Source organism: Sceloporus occidentalis, unplaced genomic scaffold (assembly GCF_023333645.1).
Source record: "Sceloporus occidentalis isolate IW3139 unplaced genomic scaffold, rSceOcc1.0.p SCAF_5, whole genome shotgun sequence".
NCBI classification, from domain to species: domain Eukaryota; kingdom Metazoa; phylum Chordata; class Lepidosauria; order Squamata; family Phrynosomatidae; genus Sceloporus; species Sceloporus occidentalis.
Genome location: NW_028316985.1, coordinates 150,096,974 through 150,110,751, shown reverse-complemented (window position 1 = coordinate 150,110,751; position 13,778 = coordinate 150,096,974).

The window sequence follows — 13,778 nt, the reverse complement described above, 5'->3', positions numbered from 1 at the left end:
CCATGACAACATGAACCTGGCTACCCACTGAGGTCACAGGTGGAGTGCTACTTTGATTCCTACCAACAAATGAATAGTTGTTGAAGAAATAAACAGAGTAATTTTGGACTGAAATATAATTTTGGGTTGAAGCCCCTTTATTGAGCAAACACATGTAATCTCCATCTTTTGAACACTCATAGGATTAGTAGTTTTTAGACACTGAGATCTCCTTTCTGCAGCCCTTGGCTATGCCATACTTGGATTACTGTAATAGCCCATTGGCAAGTTTGACTTCCTCTCTTCTTCTTCTGGTTTTAATCCAAAACAGTGTTGTCTGGGTTGTTTCATTCTCCTTAAATACTCAGGCATCTCTTCTTGCTATAGATCTCTTCACTAGCTATTAGTTTAGGCCAGGACTCATATCAAACTTTTGGTTCTGGTATTCAAGGCTCTGCGCTCTCCTTCAGTACCTAGCAGTTCAACTATCCTGGTATGTACCATATAGGTATCTAGGGCCCAGTACAGACCGCTGGTTTGCGGTGGCCTGGGGCCAATTCTAGGGTTCCAGGGTGCACAGCATTTGCACGCTCCGGAATCCTACCATGTAATGGCAGAGCCATGTTTATGCAACGCTGTCCACACGGAATGCGTGTCAATGATGTCATACACATGCCATGTCCAAATGGGGAGGGGCACCTTTGATATTACTGTAATGGTGCCTTGGTAGCATTACGGGAGGATTATTGTTGTGGCTGTGCAGTTGCCACAGCAACAATCTGGAGAAGAAAGGGGCAGCCTCTGGCCACCCCTTTCTTCTAATCTGTACTGGGCCCAAATCTGCATAAAAGGGATTATTGTATGTTCCACTAAAACACACAGCCCTGCCAAGGCTATAGGTGTTTCATGATCTGGCTCTGTATCTGTGGAACAGTCTTGGTCTTCAAAGTAGTAGTCCAGTTGGCTCTCAGCATCTTAGGGGAGCTCAAAATGACAATGGGGAGTATATGGAGCCCCAGTGTCCACCTCTGGCTTTGTGGGATGCAATTTGCAGTCACACTGTTATTGTTGTGTACCTTCAAGCCTTTTCCAACTTATGGCAACCTTCAGTTGAACTTGTCATGGGATTTTCTTGACAAATTCAGACAAGATTTGTCTTTTCTTTTTTCTAAGACTGAGACATGCCTATGTCCATCCAGTGGTCTTCCATGGATGAGTGGGGCTTCAAAACTGTGTCTCCTGGAATCTTAATTTAACACTCAAAATACTATGCCATACTGGGCCTCTGAATTCCCATAGCATTCTACATTTCACAGACGAAAACCAGGATACATATGGCCAAGTAACAGAGTGTGGTTAAGATGGCAAAAGTTATTGATGAAGAAGAATACACAAGCCAGGAGAAGCTGCAGCAGTTTGCTTTTGCTTGAGCCTACTGGGAAAAGCAAGATTCTAGCCTCTCCTGTCTTCTTCCAGTGCTAAGTGAATTTTGTACAAACTATTTTGCAGCAATTGAAACTACCCCAAGGACAAAAGGAAAGAGTAGGAATAGGAGAGAGAATCTGGGATAATTTAAAAGCAGTTAAATGTGGGTTCAGAAGATTAAATGGGACAGTCTCTGCCAAATTTGAACAGTTAGAGTGTATGGATTCATACTTCATGTCATTTTTGAAGAGAAGTCATTAGAGTTTACCTAAATATTTCTGTACATGGTACCTTGTGATATTACTGTATGTGGACATTTTCACAAGATCACTTTGTACATGAAACGTGAGTGGGAAGGTTAGACCATGGTGACTGTTCCATTTCAACAGCTATTGTGGGAGGACATATAGGAAAGGTATTTGATAAGCAGATGGTGAAGTGTGAACACTTTGAGAAATATGAAGTGAGACTTGCTGTCTAAACATTTCATATTAGAAGTAGGAACACTTAATTTCATAAATTAGTTTCAGGGCAGTAACAAACAAATGGTAATATTTCAATGTGTAGCACTGAGCTGAATTTATATATTTTCTGTTAGGCAAATGCTTTTGTTGTAATTAACCTCAGATGATTAAACATGGATTTCAGAATCATCAGAACCAGGAAAACCAGGAGATATATCCTAATATTAAGGCTGTTTTCAACAGGGATGAGGGACAGTTTTGTTTAATCTACATTTTCTGCAAAATAATATGGGTCAGAATTCTTAGACAAATATATGAATCAAAATACAGTCATCTTCAACTTGCACAATCCTTTTGAATTTTTCAGTCAATTATTGGTTCAGAGTTTTATTCAAAAATATGTATAGTAGGGTAAATAGAGTACAAAGATTAGAGAAATTTGTATAAAAACTATGAACAAAAGATATTAATTTTGGTCATTTTTGTAAAAAATAATATACACAATGATTCAGATGTTGTGGCAAATGTAAAACTAAATACATGCAACACTTGCACAAAGTTTGAATAATTCATCTTAGTTCCAGTTTCTGAACCTGTTATTATCAGGTAAATTTATAATAAATAGATCAAGTCAATATCATCATTTTGAGTTCTCATTTACTATCATTTGAAGTTTAGGCATATTACACTACCTATGGAGGGAAGCATGATAATAGATGTAGAAGAGCCACTGGTCTTGGTGGTTTGATGATGTAGTTTGGCTTTGTTTTAAAATGTATTTCTCTATAATGAGCCTTTCATCAACAGTCAAATATTTTATTAATAAATCAGGCATTGAAAGTTAACACATAGATTTTCATTACAGTCACTTGTAATTAAAATTGGAACAAATGAAGAATAAAATCCTTACAGGATAATGGAGGACAGTTATAGTCACACACACACACACACACACACACACACCAAAGGGGAAAATATTCATGGGTTTAAACCATACTTTTACCTGACACTGCCAGCCACTGTAGTAATAATTTAAATTGTAGACTTATATGTGCTTGGACAAGGCTGCATCTTATTACCCTAACTTATATGCAGAACATATTGTAAGAAAAGAAGGCCTGGGCACAGGTGGAAGAGGAGTGAAAATAGGAGGAAGGAATATCAACAGTCTAAGATATTCGGAAGACACCATAAAACTAGCAGAAAACCTCCCAGACATAGAACAACTACTAAGGAAGATCAAGGAAGAAAGTGCATAAGTAGGCTTACTGTTGAACATAAAGAAAACAAAAATAATGACCATGGAGAATCTACATAAATTCACCCTAGACAATGAAGAAATAGAAATAGTAAAATAGTTCTCATACCTGGGATCAAACATTGATAGAAATCAGGACTGCAGCCAGGAAATCAGAAGAAGTTAAGAATGGAGAGGGCAGCTGTGAAAGAATGAGAAAAGATCCTAAAATGCAAAGATATACAACAGAGCACAAAAGTTAGAATCATACAAGCCATTGTATTGTCTATTACCATGTATGGATGTGAGAGCTGGACAGTTAAGAAATAAGATAGGGAGAAAATCAATGCATTTGTAATGTGGTGCTGTAGAAGAGTCCTGAGAATCCCATGGACAGCCAAAAAGACAAATAAATGTGTCCTAGAGCAGATCAAGCCAGGAATCTCTCTGGAAGCCAAGATGACAAAACTTAGGTTGTCATACTTTGGACACATCACAAGAAGGCATGACTCACTGGAAACAACAATCATGCTAGGAAGTAGAAAGAGAGGAAAGCTGCATGCTAGATGGATGGACTCTATTAAGGTCACAGATATCAATGTACAAGAACTAAGCAGAGTAGTGAAGGACAGGGGGTCTTGGAAATGTCTCATCCACAGGGTTACTATTGGTTGAAATTGACTTGAGGGCAGTTAACAACAACAAATGTCCTATGATAAGCCACAAGGGATACATGCTGGTTTTTGTCTACAGAGTGAAGATAAATATTAAACTGATATATTAATTTCTTTGTTTACTATTGAATCTGAAATTTAGACAGAAACAACCAAAAAGATCTTCTGCAGTGTCCATTTTGCAAATCACTCTGCCTGGACACAACATCAGGCTCCAAAATTGCAGCTTCAGTTGAAACAAAGCAGAATTGCCCTCTAAATAGTCGAGAAATCCTAAAAACCATTAATATAAATATGGCTGACAAGAGCTCTGCTAACAAGACTTCTATCTTTATGGATTAATCTGACAATTTGCTTCCTCACATATCAAAACTTTCAAAATCATAAGTTCTTTTCAACAAAGATATGATGGATTTTGAGATAGTTCTTATGGGAAAGCAATTGAAATAAGTAAAATTCTTACCCATTCCTACCTTGAACAGACCATCCTCAGAAAAGTTTTATTTGCCACATTGTAATATAATATTATGTCATCTTTCTAATATTGAAGTACCAAATTACAAGTTGTGCCATGCCTCTTAGAACTATTATTGCAGCTTTTGAAAATATAGCTGTTCAGGTAATCTAAGTAGACATCAATAAGAGTTCTGTGCTGCTAAGACCAAGTGTAGAATAAATGTATTTCTAAATTGTCCTGAAAGTTTGTTTACATTCTGTAATCTGTAGGTTCAGTGCACAATTGGTACACCACAGGTAAGAAATGAGAAATTTTGAGGGCTATTGAACACTAGAATAACAGCAGAAAAGCATGGTCTCTTACTCTACAAAATGCTTTAACATTCAGAAAAGTTCACAGTGCTTAAATATCAGACAAGTCTTCCTTGTTCCTGTTCTTTTGGTCAAATGATGTGTTGGCTGAAACTTTCAGAAGCATTGCTTTGTCTCATGACCCATGAGCTTCCTTCTAAATTATCTCTGTGTTTCTTAATAAGATTCACTGTGTAGCTATCATTCAAGTAATACTCCAATTTCATGACATTATATAATTGTTTGAAGATCTTTTTAAACAGTGGAGGGATGATTTTAACATGAAAAAAATGAAATTTAATAATTTATATATGCCCAGAAATCTACAGTGTTTAAATGAGTTTGGGAGATCTATGGCCAGATTTCTCCCCATCATCATCATCATCATCTTCTTCTTCTTCTTCTTCTTCTTCTTCTTCTTCTTCTTCTTCTTTTTAAAAGACACCTTAAAAGAATAATTTAGGTCTAAAACACACTGCAAAAGTAATCCAATTTGAGACCACTTTAACTGCCCTGGCTCAATGCTAGGGAATTCTGAGAACTGCAGTTTTGTGAGACATTCAGTTTTCTCTGTCAGAGAGCTCTGGTGCCATAAACTACAATTCCCAGGATTCCCTAGCACTGAACCAGGGCAGTTAAAGTGGTTTCAAACTGGATTATTTCTGCAGTGTGATTTGAACCACAGTTGGGAGAGACCAACAGTTTGGCAGTCTAGCTCCCTAATGCCAATGTAAGTAAACCATATCTAAACAAATATAATAGGTAGCTATCCATTTTCAAAATCTGCTAATTTACGAAAGTACAGTGGAAACTGAATTTGACTGGGAAATTTAATATGCCAGTGGTTCTCAATCCTTGGGCCACCTAATGCTTTGGACTCCCACTCCCAGGATCCCTGATCATTGGCCATACTGGGTAGGGCTTCTGGAGTCTGAAGTCCCAAACACTTGTAAGACTGAAGTTTGGAACCACTGGTGTGTACAACCCTTTGATGACCAACCTATGAAATAACGAGACCAAATACAGAATCATGGGATAAAACATGGGCAATTTTAATTAATCTGTTTCCTATTTGAATTTGTTTCATGAAAAATGCCACAAAGTGGGGGGGGGGGGACCTAATGTAGGACCAACTGAGGCAATTGGTCCCTCCTAAATCTTGTTTTTGTTTTGTTTTGTTTTTATTTATATACCGCTATTCCAAAGATCATAGCGGTGAACAGCAAGTAAGCTAATTAGCAAGTAAGCTAATTTGCCCCCCAACAGTCTGGGTACTCATTTTAGCGACCTCGGAAGGATACAAGCCTGAGTCGAGCTTGGGCCCTTTTGCTGGTCTTGAACTCGCAACCTTGTGGTTTTGAGTGAATGGCTGCAGTACAGGCATTTAACCACTGCGCTACTGCGAATCTTATCCATAGCTTCCCTTTGTTGAAACATCTAAGTCCTGAGGAGAATTCAAAATCTAGGTTGCTCCCCAGCTATTCAACTGCTGGAAGACCTACTAGAGGATCCAACCCTCAAGCTGCATGACTTCTGGTGAGGGCAAGATCCCCTGGCCAGCCCCAAGGACAGCCTCCTTCCTCCCCTCCCTAACCGTCTGACCTGTAGGGGCAGTTCCAGGGCATATCCTTCACCAAAAGTATGCCATAGGTGATTACTGAGCTCTGTATTTCTCTCTCCACTACTTACCAAGTGATCATCTTCTTAAGACACCAGCTTAGACCAGTTTCCAAATCCCCAAAGCACAGTGTAGAGTAGCCCCCCCCCAAAAAAAAAAAACCATGGAAAGTAGAGAAAATTCCTACCCAGTTCCAAAGTAACCAGGAAACGTACACTGGGTTAGAGGTGAGAGGGTGGGTCAGAAATGTCAAAGGCTGAAGTTTGAGGGGTGACAGAACCTTATATAATCCCAGCTCTTCACCTCAGCACTCTCTGTGTTGGTGGGAAATATGAAGATAACTTTTGACTGAATTCATAGCAACAATGTAATGGGAAACACCAAGAGAACTGTTAATGTAGCTTCTCCCCACTAGAAGCCATCAAATTATTGTCTGTCCTGCCATGCAGGCAGTGCCGGGGGGGGGGGGGGGGAGAGATAAGGATTCTTGTTATGCCCTTCCCTTAGAACACTGGAAGTTTTGTGTCCCTAGAACATGTAAAGTTAATCACACCCCAAGCCTTCAAAGTACTTAGTTACCATTAAAATTAAAACATTTTAAATGTTTCCTTTTGAATTCCTAAGTCTCAAAAATAATGAAAATGATTATGTTTAGTTATTTAAAAACTTAATCCTACAGGCTTGTGGTACAAAGCAGAGTTTCTGTCAATCTCCTTTGTAATCAGCTGAACACCTTCAACAGAGTACAAGGCACCGTATGATCAGCACTCAAACCATGTGACATTTCTCCTCCACCATTTTTTGTAGCTACAGCTAAGAAATAACAAGCTACAGATAATAAGTTATTCATAACTCCTTCCTAATGATAAGAGTGTATGGCCTCACTAAATGTTTATGGAGGAATATCATATGGTCAAGTGTTGTTTCATCCCATGCATTGTGCCAGTACTTTCAGATCTTCTAGTAACTAAAAGCAACATTGTTTTTCAAATGTTATGAACAAGTTGGAGCTTGTTTATAACAAGTTGCTTAGAGCAATATTAGCCACTAGTTATTTTTAAAAGTAAACTTTCTACATTCTCAGTGAAGCCACACACCTTAAAGATAGAAGTTAATAAAAGTTAAAAGTTAGTACAAGAAATTGCATTCTTTTTCTTTATGCTACACTTGTAATGCCATATACTTATATATTTGTTATTAGAAATTAATTAATCACAATTAACGTGTTATTTGTAACTGTTTTTCCATGTTTCATCTTCAGTTTATGCCGCCACCACCACCCCACTCCCAAATTTAAGTGTGAATCACAATGTGAGCAGTGTGAGTCAGCAGCCATTTCGGGGATATATTATCATACATAAAAAAGGAAAGAGGGTGGACAAGGAATCTATCAGCACCTTTAAGTGTAACTAATTTATTTTTACATGTGCCTATACAGGCTGGATCATACAGACTTTATCTATCCAACATGTACCAGAAGATATGATTACATGGATCAAGTGACTCATCGATTTGGCTTTTTAACACAAACACTCCCACTGAAGTATGAAACTTCAGTTGGGACTGTTTGTGTTAACAGGCAAAACTGCAAGGAGGAGACTTCAATCACTACAGAAATGTTCCTCTCTGCTATTTTTATACCATTTCTACATTTCAAGACGAACAATTTGGCTTAGCAAACTGGACAAATCGTCCTAATGTGATTTGGGCGAAATTTTATTGTCTGTTCAGTTCATTCCTTTATTCTATTCAGCGCTGTCACAGGGCATTTCTAATACAGACTAATAACAGGTTGGAGAGGAAAGATTAGTATAAATCCTTTGATCCTTTTTCCTGTGCTTGTAATGTTAGAACAGCTTGTGCAAGGAGACAGAAAACTGAGAGATTAGTTGTAGGGGAGCTAGCAGACCAGATATCAGAGATCTGAATTCCAATACATTTCTGGTAAATGTTGTATGTGGACAATAGGACCATGTCATTTAGGCATTTGCCTGGCATTGTCTAACAGGATAATCATCTTACCATGACAGACATACCTTATTCATGTATTAGTCTGAATGCAAGAAGAACTAATCGGGACTTGCACATGAGCAAGCCTTGTCCCAAAACTTCCTCAATGCAGATGAAAGTATCAGAAGCCTTCACATGTTGAATAAAAAGACTGGCAGTCCTACCATTTGGGAAAATGAGACAGCTCCATCAGGCACTAAATTTGGGGTTATAAAATGACAGCAAATTCTTCATTGCTTGCTTTGCTTTTATTAAAATGCATAGCCACGTTAGTCTGTAATATAACTATGCAAAAAGATCTTGTAGCATCTTTGAGACAACCAATGCAAAAGAAGTTGTAGCATAAGTTTTTGTAAAATTGGCCTACTTCTTCAAATACATGGAGTGAACTGCTGCCCAGGAAAGATCTTCATAACCAGACTATATGAATAGCAACAGAAATGCAAAATCTGTGGGTATAGTGATGAAGTGACAAGTTCAGTTTCAACTATGGTCACTGAGGTACAAAGGCAGGAGGAAAGATGCTGGCTAAAGCCAACATGGATGATCACCTGAATGGTGGAAGTAGTTTTGGAATGTGGTGTGTGCAGGCTGTGAACCAAATAGGAGAAGTGATTAACTGACTAAGAGCAGCCTCATGAGGCTTGTCTATTAACCAGTGTTATAATATGTGTGGTGTGCCAGAAAGTCATTGTCTCCGTTCAACCCACTGTTTGACTGGAGTTTGTGGATATATTGAAATTCAGCTGTTTTTATTGTATTTCTACTGCCAAGAATGGGGACAGCTGTTTTGGGGATGATTTAAATATATGCCAGATATGGCTAGCATTATATGCCAGAGCACTATGTGCCAGATATAGTTAGGTGGAAGACACCATTGACTAATCTGCCTCTGAAAGTGATATGACATCGGCTGGCTCTGAGCCAAGCATGTGCCTCTCTGATAGCACCAGTAAGAGAATATGAGGGCAGTGTCTGGTTAACAGGAATTCAATGGCATGCTGCTCCTAAACCTGGAGGTACTGTGCAACCATATAACATATGGCCATGCTCTCTCATTTCAAGTAAGAAATTTAATTTGGTTCCCAGGTCTCAAGGCATGGCCCCTTTGCCTAGGTATTAGGAACAGAAAACTCCTTGTAAAGTTTTTTTTCCTCCCATGTGTGTTTCTGACTACAAGCTGTTTTCAAGTGTTAACTGTAAACTGTTAAGTTGGTCCATCTGGCTGCTCCTCATCCCCTAAGAGAAAATAATATGTGGCCAAGGAAAGTCACTAGACAAAAGGAACAACCCATCAAAAACACTGTTGGGATTTTTGGACAAGTATTTTTAATTGGAATACCTCTCCCATGTGTTCTTAAAAGCAATACTGGGGAAGAGATTAAAAGCAGAACTTTGATGCTTGTTATGTTCAAGTAGAGCTTGAGAAATTTTATTTGATTGGACTGCAACTCCTCTTTGTATTAAAACAATTTTAAAAGAAATGTTTGGAAAGATTTTCAATAGGGTCAAGCAGACTGGCAGCCAAAAGCCATTCCAACCCTGTTCACTCTCCGTTTAGTGCGGGACCACAGTGAACAGACACTGTGATTTTGAGACTGGCCATCACTGTGGTCCTAAATGGGTCACCAGCAAGGAGCACATTTTTGGTGCTCCTTTTGCCAATGGCTCCAGACTACCTTAGGTGGCTGTGGCATGTATGACCCATCCCCAGATCTGCCCAAACCTGGCACATTTTGCCTGTGTGTTTCTGGCCAAAGGGAGCTAAAGAAGGATTGGTTTGTTCTGCTATCCAGAACACAACTTAGAAAATATATTTTCCAAACAGAAAAAAACAATTATATTTTTTCTTCCATCTTAGATCCAGCAAACATACTGGCAAGGAGAAAGTCTCTGCCAGAGTACTTAACACCATTAGTAGAGAGGATGGAGATGACTCCCTTGTCTACACTTCCTATGCAATGTACTAGACCAGCCAAGGGCCTTCCAGGAATGTCCATGTTTTCCTATCCACTAACTATAACGATGTGCTGGGCACATCCCAGCTGCTCTTGTTTACCTAGTGAAGAGCTTGTCTCACTCTAATTAGTGACTGAGAGGACAGAGTCATGCTGAAACCACTATGGAGTCTGGGTGGAGAGGGGAGAGACATATTACATGAACAGGTACAGGATATGTCTTTATGCAACATCATTTAAAGTACACACACTGGCATAACTGAGAGTTGCACAGGCACATGTCAATTATAGGATTGTGACCTTTGCATTTTAAGATGTAAACCATGCTCTGAATAACTGATGGATGCTTAATGAGATAATCAAGGGTGATGCACTTGTAAAGGCCATGTGTTTGTAACATTTGGGGGGCTTACCCTCATACACCACCAGAAGCCATGCCTCAGTATAACATTTTGCCCTGAATTCACAGGATTTTGGTTGCTTCTGACTTGAAGCACTAAAATTCCTCTGAAATCCACAAACCAGTAGTGATGAACAGAGGAAAATGTATCTCAGAGCTCCCATAATTACACATCACATTTTGAGGAACAGTCACAGTCAGATGGTATTGAACTAATGATAAAACTCAGTATAAATCCATTTCATAAGTTCAAACAGAATCATTTCCTTACAGCCAGATTGACTAGTTTATATAGTCTAGCAGGTGGTTTCCTGAAAGCATTTACTGAAGTAACCACTAATTATGCAATAATACTAAAGAAGAAAGCTTAAATAAACATTTTTCTCATTGATAAAATGTGTTTTCTATATCAGTCCACGATAAAGAAATAGGGTAGTGTAGTGGCTTGAGTGTTGGACTATGGAAGAGCAGGGTTAGAATCCCTGCTTGGGCATGGAAACCAACTTGTTTCCTTGACCTTGGGCAACTCACACCCTCTCAACCTCAGAAGAAATAAATGACAAACCTCCTCTAATCCAATTTTGACAAGAAAACTTTGTGATAGAGTCACTTGAAGATATTCCTAAGATGGTAACAACTTAGAGGTGTACAATAATAACCACACAGAATGGGATGTGGAAAGGATGATAATGAGTCCAGTATTTATTTATATTTTACAATTCTTGCTTAATTCATATTGACCCACAATTCCAAGCACTTCCAGTTTTAGATACGTATGCACTGTGGAAAATCATCATGCCATAGGAAAATTATCATTTAAATTTCTTCTCTGGGGAGTGCGGAGAAATGTTTCAGTGTTTGTACTATTTTTACCATTTGTGCATTTTTCTTCACATATTGTAGGAAAATAATCAGGATCTAAATGTATGTTTAGACAGATTCTTTTCAAAATGTGGAGTATTTCAGTAATGGATTTCACCTTTCAGCATTTTCTGACTTCATCAGCTCTTTGCTCCTAGAGAAGAGGAACTCTTCTATAACATCCACTGAGATGTCCCAGAAGATGACTTTATAAGCATTCCCCTTAATAAAGTTTAAAATTTAAGGCATATTTGCCCTCATAATGTTTTAAGTCACGCTATGATCTAAAATGAGATGCTGGCACTACTGCAGGATCATCTCTCTTCTGTCAGGAAAGTTAAAGGTGTTCTTTTCCAAACAGCTGACCCAGAACTTTATGGGTGAGTTGGATTAATAGTACTAACATAAAAGATATCAAAGTGAGTGCACTTTGATACCACACTAAAATGTTTGAGACATAACAGAGAGAGAGAAACAGAGAAAGTACACTAGAGAGAGTCCTTACCATTACTGATATTGTAGCTGAAATAAACATGTTCTCTTACAATGAAAAATGTCAGGGCATGCAAAATATCACAAAATTAATAACATTTTATACTATCTAACACAATAACATGTAATGTTTGTATTTTCTACACCTTTCCACTGTACCTCTGACTTTAATTTGACTGTTTTTATTTTTAGACCATTCCTGTCCTTGAGCTTCTCTTTTTTTCACTTAGGATTTCCCAAATCAACTTCCCATTGTTTCTTCATTAACATTCTCATATGCAGAGAAAAGGCAGATTGTGAAGTCAAAGGTTTTTATGGCCGGCATCCATAGTTTTTTGTGGGTTTTTCGGGGTATGTGGCCATGTTCTAGAAGAGTTTCTTCCTCATGTTTTGCCAGCATCAGTGGTTGACATCTTCAGAGAACGCTTGCCTAGAAAGGAGTGGGGGTGGGCGCGCGCGTGCACACACACACACACACACACACACACACTGTGTGCACCTGGAAAAACAGGAGTGATTTGCATGTATATTGTTCTGTCGCTAATGGCAGGCCTCAGGGTGGGAGGGTATGCAAAAGAGGATTAGTCTCTGCTTGATTAATGCTCATTGTCTGCTGGAAAACCCCTGACCCTGGGAGATTTCCCATTTGCATTTGTTGAGTCTTGCTATTTTTCAGGACTGGTAGCTAAACCTTGTTTACTTTAAGGATTTCCTCCTTCCTACTGAAATTGTCTAGGTGTTTGTGAATTTCAATGGCTTCCCTGTGCATTCTGGTCCAGAATTTCAGTGTTTTCAAACAGTATTTTATGCCCAGGAAGGTTTGTAATATGTTCTGCTACTGCTGATTTTTCTGGCTGATCCAGTCTGCAGTGTCTCTCGTGCTCCAGTGGGACAATGGATTCTATGAACAGAGAGATGGGGTACCAATGGGAAGCCCCCTAAGCCCTGTGATAGCAAACCTTTACATGGAACACTTTGAAAAGCAAGCCCTGGAAACAGCACCAAAAAAGCCCACAACTTGGTTCCGATACGTGGATGACACTTGCACCATTTGGAGCCACAGAGAAGAAGATCTGTCTGTGTAGATCTTTTACTATTTTGGTTCTCTGGATATGTTTCAGCTAGTCAATGTCCTTCTTAAATTGTGATGCTCAGAGCTAGACACAGTATTCCAGGTGAGGTCCACCAGATGAGGCATGACTACAGCAGTGGGATGACTACAGATGGAATTGATGAATAAAGCTAAGTATCATCTATATATTCTAATACTATGCTCAAAACCCCAATGGCTTTATATAAATTAGCATTGGTCCACATGTAATCTTAGCACCCTTCTATTGTGACCCAGGCTTCCTCACCACTGAAGAATTGGTGCCACTCCTGGGGAACTAGGGAAATAATTTATTAAGCCAATGAAATGTGTACAAAATATGTTAAAATTTCAAGATTTGCAGAACTCACTATCAGGCAATTATTATTTAAAAACAAAAACAAACAAACAAACAAAAAACAGGACAAGAAGAGAAAGGGGGGAACTGACTTGATATTGAAGTTATATTATTTATATGGCATTTTGAGGATTTCATAAAGGGATAGGGATCAACAGACATTCAAATGAAGATCTGTTGGTTGAAGTTGTAGGTATATATTTCAACCAGAGTAGCCCCTAGACATTGTAGAAAGAAGGAAAGAAGAAATATTTGATCATCCTTTTTTTAAAGTTTTAAATGCAAGAGTACAGTCCTTACATTAATCCATTAGCTGTGCAATAAATTAAAGAAAAATATTCAAAATATATTTATTTTAATTTTAAAAAATCCTCTCACTTTGTAGACTAATATAAAAGACTGGAA